The sequence below is a fragment of the Notamacropus eugenii genome, chromosome 1 (assembly GCF_028372415.1).
Source record: "Notamacropus eugenii isolate mMacEug1 chromosome 1, mMacEug1.pri_v2, whole genome shotgun sequence".
Lineage (NCBI taxonomy): Eukaryota > Metazoa > Chordata > Mammalia > Diprotodontia > Macropodidae > Notamacropus > Notamacropus eugenii.
This window is the reverse complement of record NC_092872.1, coordinates 69,112,770-69,127,961: the sequence shown is the minus strand read 5'-3', so window position 1 is coordinate 69,127,961 and position 15,192 is coordinate 69,112,770. Positions and strand designations below refer to the sequence as shown.

The window sequence follows — 15,192 nt, the reverse complement described above, 5'->3', positions numbered from 1 at the left end:
GACTTGTGCAATGTCTAGTTGCTGACCATAACAATTACATCATTTCCCGTTCCTATTGTACACCCTGCTCCCCAACATTTTCGGAGGAGCAGAAGAAGAAAATCATCAAAGAAGGCCTTCTTTGATCTAACTAGTGACCAACTTAGGCTTTAAAACATGAAGATCAGTGCCTCTAATTTCACCCTTACTAGTATTATGGTACATCAACTCTTCATTCTTTCATTCATGGTATATAACTAATTCTTTCTGCAGCTGAACAGTAGCCTATAACATTGAGTTCCACAAGTTAATAACAATGAATTTCTTTCTCGCTTTTTTGGGGGAGGTAGGTGGGTTTCTGGTCAGTCTTTATTAGAAATAAGGAACTTAAGAAATGAGTAGGGACTCAGTGGTAGAAGAAGTGTATTGAAGAAGGGTTAAATGGGGTTATCTCTAAGACATATTGGAGGTTCTTCAGTGGTGAGGCAAGGGAAGAGAGGAAAAGGGAAAAATGGGCAGGGGGAGAGGCAGGATGGGGTCTAGATTAAAAGGGGAGGAGTATAAGGCAGAAAGCCAACAGGAGACAGCTCAGAAAAGAGCATCCTGGAAAGTTCAAGCAGCCATCACAGCCTTTTTCACTTGCTTGTTAAGTGACAAATACCATTACATTCCAGAAGCCCAAGTGGAGGAATGAATCCTTTGTACAAGGCTATGGGTCCCTCTTTCCAAGGCATGGTGAGGGTGCAGTGGCCAGCACTGGCATATTGACCCATGGCGTAATGTATCTTGTCTTGTCATCCATGGAGGAGACAATGAAGGTGGTGCAAAAGCCAACCCTGAAGGTTGATGTGAAGTGGCATGGAAGGTCATCAGTCATGATGTGGGCATTCAGAAGGGCATCTTTGATGAGATCATAGGTCACTAGCTCAGCAAAGTTGACAATAGCATTGTGGGCAACATTGGGTGAAGTTCCTTTCTGTAAGCCTGGAAGCCCCTTCTCTCAGGTGATAGTTTTATAGGTATCCACTGTGTATTGGTATCTCCAGTTGCCCACTGCATTAGCTTAGGCCTGGAAACATATCTTCACTACATCTATGAGGTGAGCAATGCTCACTGACAGTGCCCCTGTGCTGTAGCCTGTCAGGTGGTGGCTCCCAATGCCTGCATGCTCAGATCCCTTGGTGTAAAACTGCTTGAGAGGGGTGGAGAAAAGAGGGCAGATTAAAAGGAGGGACTTCTTTGAGCTCCCCCTCAAACCTCTCCAAATAACTGTAAAAAATGACTCCAAACAAATTCTAAAGCAGCAGAAACCATGAAATGACAGAGTGAAGCAAATTTCTAGCTTCAGACAACCTGGAAGGTCAACAGAAAAGGTCTGTTGAACCAGTCTGAGAGAGGAGCACAGACCAGCATGGGCCAAGCATGCACAGACAACAGACATTCAGAGCAGGCCTCAGCGTACTGAATCACTGGCAGCTGTGACAGTTTCCAGACTTTTCAACCCACAAAGACCAAAGACAACTTAGAAGGTCAATAGGAAAGGTCTGTGGGACCTGAATGAAAGAGGAGCATGGTCTGGCCACAGTCCCAGGACAATGGGACTGTGCATTGGCAGAGGAAGTATGTGCTTCCAGAGCTTTCAGCCTACAGATGTGGGAGGGATCAAGTGGCTGATCAGAGGAGGATTGCAGGGATCTCTTTGCTGGTGCTGAAGCAAGATTCTCTTGCTTTGCCTTGCTTGCATCTGGGTCACAGCCTTGGATGATGGTCCTGGGACAAGGAGGAGCACTGGTGGTGGAGCTTGTGGTGCATTGAAGGGGAATCCTCCTCACAGTTCCACAGCAGAATAGAGTGCTTGGGGTCACTCACAGACCAGAGCACAGACCAGGAGAGGAGTAAACACCTCTCCTTTGATCATACAACCTTGGAAGATGTAAAAATTTACAGGTCCCTAAAAATATCTCTGAAAACAGCTGCACAAAAACTCCTGAAGCTTGGGACAGTGCACTTTGGAAGCAGAGTTCTATCTTAACAAAATGTCAACTAGTTTACTGGGAAAATGAGCAGACAGCAGGAAAAAATCAGACTATAGATTTTTACTTTGGTGACAAGGAAGATCAAAACATATAGCCAGAATAAGACAACAAAAGTCAAAGCTTCTCCATCCAAAGCCTCCAAGAAAAGTATGAATTGTTCCCAGGCTGTGGAAAACCTCAAAAATGATTATGAAAATCAAGTAAGAGAAGAGGAAAAATTGGGTAGAAAAATGAGAGTGATGAAAGAAAATCATGAAGAAATAACTCAGCAGCTTGCTAAAGGAAACACAAAAATTACAGAAGAAAATAACATCCTTAAAAATAACTAGGCCAAATGGCAGAAGAGGTCCAAAAAGTCAAGGAGGAGAAGAATGCCTTAAAAAGCTAAATAGACCAAATGAAAAAGAAGTCCAAAAAATTCACTGAAGAAAATAATTCCTTAACAATTAGAATGGAGCAAATGGAAGCTAATGACTCTGAGAATCAAGGAATTATATAACAAAACCCAAAGAATGAAAAAATTGAAGACAATATAAAATATCTCATTGGAAAAACCACTGTCCTGGAAAATAGATCCAGGAGAGATAATTTAAAAATTATTGGACTACCTGAAAGCTATGATCAAAAAAGAATCTAGGCATCATCTTTTAAGAAACTGTCAAGGAAAACTGCCCTGATATTCTAGAACCAGAGGGTAGAATAGAAATGAAAAGAATCCGCTGATCACCTCCGGAAAGAGATTCTAAAACGAAAACTCCTAGGAATACTGTAGCCAAATTCCAGAGTTCCCAGGACAAAGAAAAAATATTGTGAGCAGCCAAAAAGAAACATTTCAAGTACTGTGGAAATGCAATCAGGATAACACAAGACTTGCCACCTTCTACATTAAGGGATCAGTGGGCCTGGAATATGATATTCCAGAGGACAAAGGAGCTAGAATTAAAGCCAAAAATCACTTACCCAGCAAAAATGAGTATAATACTTCAAGGAAAAAAAATGATTATTCAATGAAATAGAGGATCTTAAAGAATTCTTGATGAAAAAACCAGAACTGCGTAGAAAATTTGACTTTCAAATGCAAGATTCAAGAGAAGCATGAAAAGGCAAACCCAAAAGAGAAACAATAAGGGAGAAGTTGAACTGTTTACATTCCTACATGGAAAGATGATATTTGCAACTCATGAGACTTTTCTCAGTATTAGGGTAGTTGCAGGGAATAGATAGAAAGATAGATAGACAGATAAATAGATAGATAAATAGATGGATAGATAGATAGACAGATAGAGGGCACAGGGTGAGTTGAATGTGAAAGGATGATGTTTAAAACATAAAATGAAAGGGTGAGAGAGGAATAGAAGAGGGATAAAGGGAGAAGTAGAATGCAGATAAATTATCTTGCATGGAAAAAGGCAAGAAAAAGAAGGAGAAGAGAGGGGAGGGAAAGAGAATGAGTGAATCTTACTCCCACCAGATTTGAAGGAGAGAATAATATACACACATAATTGGATATGGAAATCTATCTTATCCTACAGGAAAGTAGGGGAAAAGAGAAAAAGAGAGGGGGGAATGATACAAAAGAGGGCAAATGAGGGAGGGGGTAATCCGAAGCAAACACTTTTGAGGTGGGACAGGGTCAAAGGAGAGAATAGAATAAATGGGGAGCAAGATAGGATGGGGGGAAATATAGTTAGTCTTTTGCAACATGACTATTATGGAAGTGTTTTGCATGACTACACATGTGTAAACTACATAAAGTTGCTTGCTTTCTCAATGAGGGTGGAGAAGGAGGGAAAGAGGGAGAGAATGTGGAACTCAAAGTTTTAAAAATGAATGTTAAAAATTGTGTTTACGTGCAACTAGGAAGTAATATACAAGAAATGGGATAAAGAAATTGATATTTCCCTACAGGAAAATAGAAGGGAAGGGAATAAAAGGGGGAGAGATGACAGAAGGGAGGGTAGATTGGGGGAAAGGGTAATCAGAATGCATTATATCTTAAGGTGAGGGAGAGGATAGATGGGAGAAAAGTCGAAACTTAAAATCTTGTGGAAGTGAATGTTGAAAATTAAAAATTAATTAATTAATAATAAAAAACTGCTTGAGAAAGTTATTGAGGCCAATGTGGACAGAAAGCAAGACTCATCTGGTGCTACAACCCAGTCATGAATCTCAAAGGTGAGTGGAGAAGTTATTGCAGAGAATCTGATAAATATAAAGTATTCTAACAAATGTTAATATAATAAAATCTGATCAGTTCCCAAAGCCTGGGTTCCTATTGTATCATACATTTTGGGAGAGCAATAACAACAACTGACATTTAAATGGCACTTTGAGCTTAGTAAAGCAATTTATGTGTATTATGTCTTTTTATTTTCCCAACAGCCCTATATAATAAATGATGCAACATGATAATATTCATTTTGCAGATGAGGAAATGAGAATCAGAGGAATTGAGGGCCTTGCCTAAGGTCATATGGCTGATCAGTGTCTGAGACAGTGTTTGACCCCAGGCCCAAATGGACACCATGTCTCACATCTTATCCAATAGACCACACTACAGTTCATCATCTGTTGCATAGTCAATGAGGACTTTTTAATGAGATCCAGATATCAAGTAAGATTCCCTGCCCTCAATAATCCAGACATTTACAACCGATTCAAAAGCAACTCTAGTGCATCTTGATTTGTTCCACTTAAAAGGAATTACTTTCCTTTGTTGACCTCTGATATCTTTTGGTTGTGAACATTGTCCATTTTCTGGTCTAATTATATTCTCTGGCTCTCTTCAGCATCTTTGAAGAAATACCCTTGTAAATACAACATGGGCAGTATGTTCTGATGCATTGCCCACATGTGGATAAAAGCCTAGTCTTAACCTTTATCCCTTGAGAATATTCTATTTACTCAATATAATGAAGCATCTATTTTGCCTTCAGCCTTGTTTTTTAATAGAGCTGTGTCTTAATACATTAGCAGAGGCAGCGTGATATATCATACCAAACAAAGAATTAGACCTGAAGTGAGGGTGGCCTGGGACGTAATCCCACTTCAGGTTTTTATTTCCTATTTGACACAGGACAAATCATACACTGTCTCAGAACTTTTCCTCATCCCACTAGGCTCATTGTGAGGATAGAATTCCTGCTTCTGAACTACTGCAGGAAATGTGAAGGTAAGGTATGATCAAAGATAAAAAAATTATTCTGGGACAACTTAGAAAAAAAATATTAAGTGTTTTGCAAACCAAAAAACATGTCAAGTGCTTTGTAAACCTTAAAGCATTATATAAGAGTCAGATGTTTCCATTACTTAAAATAAATTCACTCTCTCTGGATCTCAGTTTCTTTATCTGTAAAATGAAGCCACTGGACAAATGAGCTCTAAAACTCCTTCCACCTCTTAACAGTCACTGTGTCTATAATCTCTGTCAAGGGTTTTAAAGACTGCTTTAAAAACATCATGCTATAAGGAGAATCTTTTTTTACAATCTAAAGAAATCAGATTTTTGAGGTTCATCTTCCCTTGAATTATCTACATTCTAAACTATTAAGAACAGACATTTGCCTTGGCAGGAACCTGTGCCTGCCTGTCGCTAGTACTTTACCCTTCTTGCGATACAGTGATAGATTTCTCATCTGCAATTTTTTCTGCTATGGAAGCAAGAATCACCAATCTCTAATTCTCATCCTCACTCTTAATTTGCACCTTCTCTCTCTCGACAATCACATCACCCACCAGTTCACTAGGAGTACACTTGATTTTAATGAAAAGATATTACACAATTTTGTTTGTATCTCAATTACTCTATCTGTCCCCCTTCCTTTAGAATTCTTTGAGAACTAGGAAATAGTTCTGGAGATTTATTGCAACAGAATTTTTTTCTGAGTTGTCCCAGTCCAACTTCTCAGGTCTTTTTTATTTTCAGTCATGCCTTTGTATTACCTTCGGTGGTTCAGAGGTAGCCATTTTCTCAACATTCTTTATAAAAAAGACTGATGTAAAGACGTGATTTTGTTTCCCTGTGTTCTTCTTATGCTCTTTGTGCATTTCCTGGCTACCTCCCATTCAACTGGCATCTCCTATAAGATTCTCACATCTGACACTCTGAAATAACTTTATACCTTTTCTCTCTTCAGCAGTTTTCTCTATCCTAACCAAAAGAAGAAGAAAGAAAGGTGTATGTTTCAAGATACCAGTCTGAGGTTGTTATTAAAAATATGGAAGGCTGAAGCCACAGGAATGACCCCCAGAAGTTTACACTCTTTCTTTTGTCTCCTTTTCCCCCAATATAGCTACCATCCATAAACTTTCCAATTCAAATTCCTTCCTTTCCAATGCCACTCTCTCATGAATTGCACTCAAAGAGTGGTTTGGCCTCCATCAGCAGTTCTCAAATTTATGGTCTAGCAACCACTTGGCAGGCCCTGAGATCTTTTCAGCAGATCCTTGACATCACCATTATTTTTGTAATAGCATTAGGACATTTTAATTTCTTTTGTATTTATTCTTTAAAAATTTATTTACTTTTAGTTTTCAATATTCACTTCCACTCTGGAATTTGGTTACAATGCTCCTAGGAGTTTTCTTTTGGGATTCTCTTTCAGGAGATGATCAGTGGATTCTTTCAATATCCATTTTACTCTCTGGTTCTAGAATATCAGGGCAGTTTTCCTTGATAATTTCTTGAAAGATGATGTATAGGCTCTTTTTTTTTGGATCATGACTCTCAGGCAGTCCAATAATTTTAAAATTATCTCTCCTGGATCTATTCTCCAGGTCAGTGGCTTTTCCAGTTAGAGATTTTACATTGTCTGCTAGCTTTTCATTCCTTGGGTTTTGTTTTAAAATTTCTTGAGTTTTCACAAAGTCATTAGCTTCCATCTGCTCCACTCTAATCTTAAAGGAATTATTTTCTTCAGTGAGCTTTTCAACCTTCCTTTCCATCTGACCAATTCTGCTTTTTAAGGCATTCTTCTCCTCATTGACTTTTTGGAACTCTTTTGTCATTTGGGTTAGTCTATTTTTTAAGGTGTTACTTTCTTCAGCATTATTTGGAGTCCTCTTTAGCAAGAAGTTGACTTGTTTTTCATGATTTTCTTGCATTATTCTCATTTCTCTTCCCAATTTTTCCTTTATTTCTCTTACTTGATTTTCAAAATCCTTTTTTAGCTCTTCTGGGACCTGAGACCAATCCATATTTTTCTTGGAGGCTTTGGATGTAGGAGCTTTGACTTTATTTTCTTCTGTTTGCATATTATAGTCTTCCTTCTCACCCAAGTAAAATTCTATAGTCTGATTCTCTTTCTGAATTTTGTTCATTTCCCCAGCCATTTATTTGACTTTTGAGCTCTTTGTCAAAGTACTTCTCTGCTTCCAGTGGCACTGGGGGGGGGAGGGGGCTGGTGTACTGTCAGTCATTCAATTCCCCCACAATCTGTGGGTCTAGAGCTCCAGAATTAGCTGCTGCCACTACCCCTGCTGCTGCTTTGGCTGTTGCAGGCTCCTCCAGCCCCTTTGCTGCTGTGAGGCTGGACCTGGACTTCTCTATTCTCTCACACAGGTCTGACAGATTTTTTCCACTGATCTTCCAATTTGGCCTCAGCATTCTGGGGCTTCGAAGTCTGGAAACTGCCACAGGTGCCAGAGATTCAGTCCTCCCTCCCCCAAGCCAACTTAGGTCCTGTCTGTATCAGATGGTGGGTCACACTGGACTGTGCTCTGCTCCTAGTGTGCAATAAACACTTCTTGTCAACCTCCCAGCTGTCTTAAGCTAGAGATTTGCTTCACTCCATCATTCTGTGGGTTCTGAAGCTCCAGAGTTTGTTTAGAGTCATTTTTTACAGGTATCTGGCTGGATTTGGGGGGAGTGCTCTAGCAAGTTGCTGCTTTTACTCTGCCATCTTGGCTCTGCCCTACATTTTAATTTCTAATAGACTAAATGTCAGTAGATATAACTAACATAAACAAAAGCACTTTGACAGAATCCTCAATAATTTTTAGAATGTAACAGGGTCTTAAGACCAAAAAATTTTACAACTACTGTCCTCAAAGATCACTTCCTGATGTGTTGAAAAGAATGTCACAAAAAGCCAATCTAATTGCATCTATACATATTCAGTCAGTATGAATGTGTCCTTTTCCAGTCTACAAAAAAAACTTTATTGCTTTGGCATGACTTACTCTCTGAAAAAAATCTTTGTGCTTTCTGGATAAATGTAAAATCACTGATAATTTTCTCTAGCATTTTTCAAGTTACAAAAGTATTGAATATAATTATCAGGGTCACCTTTTGTTCTTGCCTTGATCCTCATTATTTTTTAAAATTTCTTTTCTGTATTGCTCAAAAAATTCTATGGAATTCTTCAGTAGTATTGAATAGCATGTAATAGTGGAAATAGTGCTATACTTTGAGGCAGAAAATCTAGGCTTAAAGTATATATGAACTCAGAGCTGGAAGAAAGATTAAAGGTTACCTTGTTCAAACCCTTCATTTTACATATGAGGAAAGTGAGGACCAAAGGAGTTGTCCAGCATTTCACAGGTAGAAAGTGGAGGGGCAGGGATTCAAGTTCAGATCCTTCACTTTCAAATAAAACTCATTTTCCACTGCATCACTAGCCCTGGCATTTTGATCTTGTGTATGTTATTTCACCATTCTAAGCCTTGCTGTCATCATTTGTAAAATGGAAATCTCACAGGGAAGGTAATAAGCATTTGTATAGGACCTACAATGCATTATGCTAAGCACTTTCTTTTTCTTTTTTCCTTTTTTTTCTTTTTAACCAATATCACCTTTGATCCTCCCTCACAAGTCTGGGAGGCAGTTGCTATTATTAGCTCCATTTTACAGCTGAAGGAGCTGAGGTAAACAGTGACTTGCTCGGGGTGTCAAGGTCAGATTTGAACTCAGTCTTCCAGACTCTAGACCTAGGAATCTATCCACTGTGTCACCAGTTGCCTCTACCAACATATCTGACTCACCCACCTCACAGGCTCATTGACAGATCAAATGAAATCATGAATTTGAACATGCTTTTGAAACTATAAGGATACGTATTTTTCATATATTGAAGTGTATATATGCATCCTGAACCTTGCTATACATCTATATGTGTGCATATTAATATGTTTTTGTGTTTTTACACATATGCATGCTTATATATGTGTGTGTATCATATACATATACATATATGCATTATATGTGCAAATTTATGTTAAGCAGAGACCTTGCCCCCTGGGACATATGATAGGGATAGATAGATATAGAGATATCTAGATAAAGATATAGATAGATAGGTGTTTATATCTATCAATCTTCTTGTATAATCTCAGTGTTATCCCTGTTCCCACAACTTCATAAACTGACATTTTACAGTTTTTTTTTTGTTCCCTTTAAAACAAAAACCTTTCTCAAGGTCATCCTTTTCTCATATGTATTTCTAGTCCCCTCTTCAAATTACCTATTTTTTTTTCTCTCTGACCTATCTTTTTACTAGGGTCCTGTGTTTTGCTGTATGTGCAGTAAAAATTGCAACACGGAACGTTAATAACACAAATTTTGCATTTTTGAATTTCCCAAAATAATTTATTTCATTAAATGATATCCAAACAAATACTATGAACATGAGTTCTACTTGTCTTCATTTCTAAAAATACCACACACATACACACACACACACACACATACACATACACACACACACACTCATCTTGGCTAATCTAGCCTTGCATGGATTCAATAAATTTCTCCCTTTGTAACATTTTCATTGGAAAAAGAATTCTTTATGAAGCATATCTGTGATATGTAGTCACATGGATTTAAAAAAAACTATAAAAGTGATAGTTATTCAAAAGGTGATACATTATATAATGAATTAAAGTTAGCCTACAGATCCAAGGATGGTATGTTGAAACTCAAGAGAAATTCCAAGAAATTGCAGCGCATTAATATTCAGTCTTCACTGGGATCCTTTTTTTACCCTATATTGATTTCCATTTTACAGTATATGGGTGCAAAGTGAGAAAATGAATTTCCTCTCACCTCCCCTCTACACCCCCCTTCATGCTTCCCTTCCTCGAGAAATTATCCTGTGTTGGAAGATAGTTAGAATGGGTAAAGAAAAATCTGAAGAGCTGATTAGGGAAACAAAATTGGGCTAAGTCTTGTCAAGTCAGAATCCTTCAGGATAATACACAATTCACAAGCTCATCCTCATGATATACTTTTTCACACATAGCTGCCCTTTAGGACTCTGCTCAAACCCACATTTACACCCTGTTGTTTCTCACATTTTCTTGTAACTTGAAGAGATAAGTGGTGCCAGCTGGCTCCCATTTAATTCAAGGCAAGATGGTATTCAGACTTTCTAGAACTTGGTACACACCTCAGCAAACTTGCCAGGGGGAATGAAGGGTGAGGAAGGGGCACACATTCAACTGAGAGAGTTGCGGGTGGGGGTGGGGGCTGAATCAAGTAGCTGAAGTATTTTTTTTCTAATTTAGTAATAAGACAAGTAGCAGTGCTCACAAATCAGAAAGGAAACATATGGAGTGGGATGAAGATCAGTGTAAAAAAAAAAAAGCAAGGAAAGACACACATATCTTACATATATGGGAAACTTTTCCTCTCAATTTTACTCTGTTAATTTGCCCACATTCACTTGTTTGGACAGACACTGCAAACTGGTGGATGGAGATGGCTAGTGGGCTCTATTGGCATCAATCAATCAATCATCAGGCATTTATTAAGTGCTTACTGTGTGCCAGGCACCATTTTAGATACTGTGAGTACAGAAACAAAAGGGAGGCAATTTTTGCTACCAACAAGCTTACAATTTTGCTATATACTTCAAGAGAGCAGCATATCTTCAAATTATTTTTCAGTCAGGTAATCCTATTGAAATATTTTTTATATAACATCAGAAAACACATTGCAAACCCAAATGGAGTTTTTAGCCACATGTTATCTTTTCTAGTCTTTCCCTTTATATGTTTTACTGATTTGATCCATCATTCACCCCTTTGCATTCTCAAGTGTATCTTTGAGAGGTCATGATGGATTGCTACTCATTCACCTTGTAATTCTCAGTTGTCATTAACGTTTTCCCAGCAAATTTACCCTGGGAAATCATGGGATACCCCAGGCTGAACCTGGAGCTTATTTAATTTTTTTTATTCTTTGTCATACATGTCTCTGATCCCTATGGAGGGACATATGAAGAGCAAGAAGAGTTCTTAACCAAACCCCTGGATACTTTAGTTCATCAGATACCATTGGCAGGGAGTGAAGGTCTCTCTACTACTATCCTAGGAGTGCGGAGGCAGGTACACTTGGGCAGTCAGGGAGTCAATAAACATTTACTGAGTGTCCACGATGTGCCAGGCATTGTATAGCATGAGATCTCATGTTGAAGCTCCACCAAGGCCCTGGTCTCCATTTTATGGTTCCATAGAACAGGGCTCAGCAGACTCAAAATCCGGTAGGGTTAATCAAGAATAGTAAGGGATTCAATCAAGAAAGATGAAGTTCTGAAAAAGCTTGAGAAGATGAAGGACAAATACTGGTATGGAAAGACAGTGACTCATAGGAGAATACGTTGGTTTCATATCTATTCATTCCTTTAAAAAAAATCATCAAGTTCAAATCCTAAGATGGAGAAGATGTGGCTTAAGTAAGGATTTTAAATTGAAATTTGGTGGGAGAAGGAAATTCCCAAATAAAAAACTCAGAAGGGCAACAGGCATTATGTAGAAAGAAAAAAATCATAATGCACAGATGAAAATAAAAGGAAAGATATTAAGGAGAAAAATACATGGCTATATATATATATATATACATATACACATATACATACATACATGCAAATATATACATACATACATACATACATACATATATATATATATATATATATATATATATATATATATATATATATATATATATATATACTTTCCATTGCAAAAATAAGGGCAGTAAAATAAAGTTGGAAATTTGACAGAAAGAAAGAAATATGAGCTCATATGTGGAGTAGCTTAGATGACTTTTGAGATCTTCCCAAACTTTAAGTATCTATGATTCTCTGAATAAGTAGGATTAAGGTCATCATGGTTAGCAATATTTATCTATCTATCTCATAAGAACAAAGTACAGTGGGCAAAAACTTAAACTGAATAAAACAAATTAAAATGACAATAAAATGGAATGTTATGATCTTAGAGCAAAATAATATTTATGTGCCTAAATTTGAACAGCAGCTGTTTAACTTGGATAAGAATAGATTTAGGAGGAACATGATAGCTGTCTTCAAATATTTGAGGGAATGTCACATGGAAGAAAGGTTAGACTTATTCTGTGTTACATCAGAAAGCAGAAATAGAGTCAGTGGATAGAGGGTAGATCATCAGGTAGGTTTTAGCTGAGTGTAAAAAATAGCCTTCTAAATCCTAGAACTATCCAGCAAAGAAATAGGTTATGTCGAGCAGCAATTAGATCCCCAATCCTAGAGGCATTCAAGCAGAAGTAGAAGTCGAGAGCATTGTGGATTCCTTCATGAAACCGGAAATTGAACTAAAGTACTTTTTAGGATGAGTTGGATGGATAGAATGTTCAGTCTGGAGTCAGGAGGACTTGAGTTCAAACCTGGCCTCAGATATTTACTAGTTATGTGCCCTAGGCAAGTCACTTAACACTGTTTGCCTCAGTTTCCTCATTTGTAAAGTGAGCAGGAGAAGGGAATGGTAAACCACTTGACCAAGACAACCTTCAATGGAGTCACACAGTGTCAGAAATGACTGAAATGACTGAACAACAGCAGTCTTTTAGGATACTTCCAAAAATAAAAATCTGTGATTTTATGAGGGCCAACTGGATTATTTTGAACATTTCTTGAGTATAATCTTGGGAATTTATGGGTTGGATAAATTAAATACAGTTGGATTAGATACATAGAGGGCAACAGTCAGGTAGTCTTCCAAACCTGGGGTTCTATAATTTTATGATTGCACTTCCTTCTTCTTTTTCCTCCTGATCACTAGTGAACTCCTCCCTCCTTTCAAATCTCCTCACTGTCCCCTTTATCTTAATATGTGACAAAGTGCTCAGTAATTTCTCTAAATACGCAACTCAAGAAATCCTTGCTCATCTACATTTGAATCTACCTAGGAAATAAGAGTAGGTATCATTTATTGCTTAAAGTTTTGCAAAGTGCTTCACCAATATTGTCTAATTTGATTTTTGCAATAACCTGGGAACTGGGATTATTATTATCCTCATTTTTACAAATGAAAAATTGAGGCTACCTTGGAAAAGAGGATACGTGAAATTCTTCTAAGTCTTTGAGGACTGCAATATATTCTGTAATATAATAATAAACAAAAAAATCAGTTTTGGAGTATGAAGTAGAGCACTACTGCCTGGGGAAATCAGAAAAGATCTCCCAGAAGTAGAGGCACTTGAACTTGAACCTTCTAGGCATTTATGGATTAGAAGAGGAAGGAGATACACAGGGGCAATAGTCCAGACATAGATGGGAACCTGTGAAAAAGCAGGGAGGTATGTTAAGGGTTAAGGGACTAGTCTAGGCTCACAAAGGTAAGTGTCTAAAGTAAGATTTGAACTCAGGTCTTCCCTATTCCAAGTCTAGAACTCTGTATACTATGCCACTTACCTGTCTCAAAAATGAAATTAAAATACCTGAGCCTCAGATCAATGTCTTATCCTAGAATGGATTTCTATCTTATGGCTTAGTACTAATCATTTTGAATCAGCTCTTGTAATTCTCAGACCTGGAAACTAGATCTCATTCTATCTTCTTATATGATGGGTTAAGTATTCCTCTCAGCATCCAGTCATCTTAAAATTGGATACGAATGCCATGTGTGTTCCTTTCTAGGTTATTTATATAAAAAGATTAAACATCACACAATCAAGAACAGATCCCCGGATCACTGCACCAAATGCCTCCTTCCATATGGACATTAAATCAATAATCTCCAGGTCCTATTATCCAACCAATTATGAATCCACTCAACCATACTGTTGTCCAGCTTTCCACTTACTCTAGCAGTTTGGGGGCTTTTTCTTAATAATATCGACTATAATTACATCCATGCCAGCTAAGTATAAAATTATCCAGCTCATGTCTTTTCTACCTTATCCACAGGCATAACATGAGAGTTTCCATCAAATGTTTTTTAAAAGTTTAGGTAAAACAGCATTTTCCTGATCTTAGAACTTCTGTCAAAAAATAGAATGATGCTATTCTGGCATGACCCATTCATGAAGAAATCTGGTTTCCTTCTTATGATCAAAGGTGCCTTTTCTAAAACCCTTTAGAACCTGCCTTCAAATTATTTTGTCCATTTTGATTTCATATCAACTCCTCACCACCACCACAAACACCTCAACCATACAAAAACCAAGTCTACAGTCAAATGGGCTTATTTGCTGCTCTCCTTACACAATATACTATGACCTACCTCCCTGCTTTTTCACAGGTTCCCATCTATGTCTGGACTATTGCCCCTGTGCACCTCCTTCCTCTTCTAATCCATAGATCCCTAGAAGGTTCAAGTTCAAGTGCCTCTTCTTCTGGGAGATCTTTTCTGATTTCCCCAGGCAGTAGTGCTCTACTTCATACTCCAAAACTGATTTTTTTGTTTATTATTATATTACAGAATATATTACAGTCCTCAAAGACTTAGAAGAATTTCACATATCCTCTTTTCCAAGGTATTTATGAAAATGTTACTTATAAACATAAAATTGCACTAAGACTTTGGGAACTTCTTATATTTTACCTTCTCTCATCTGCTCATGTGCTGCTTCCCCCATTAGAATCTAAGTAAGCTCCTTGAGGGCAAGGTCTTGTTTAGTTTTTGTCTTTCTATCTAAGGACGTTGCCTGGCATGGACTAAGTACTTAATAAATATAGGTTGAGTTGCAGAGAAACATGGGGATGATTCTCTTTTTCACTTGTGAAGTCTGAGAGTTTCGTACAACCCATGTTCTTCTCAATATGATAAAGGATTTTTGCAACTTCCAAGTGACCTGGGGGAAAATTCTGGAGTGGATCACACGGGCATGGTAAGATCCTATGGAGAGGAAAGATTGCTTAAGCATCCAAGCATCCAGTAAAGAAATGTTTTTAAGGTTCAGACATGGGGGGGAAGGGCG

At 37.8% G+C, this 15,192-nt stretch overlaps 1 pseudogene; it reads right to left on the bottom strand.

The window, feature by feature from the left end:
• Positions 1-591: 591 nt before the first annotated feature.
• On the bottom strand, positions 592-4,592 carry LOC140503663 (dicarboxylate carrier UCP2 pseudogene; annotated as a pseudogene).
• Positions 4,593-15,192: the final 10,600 nt, after the last annotated feature.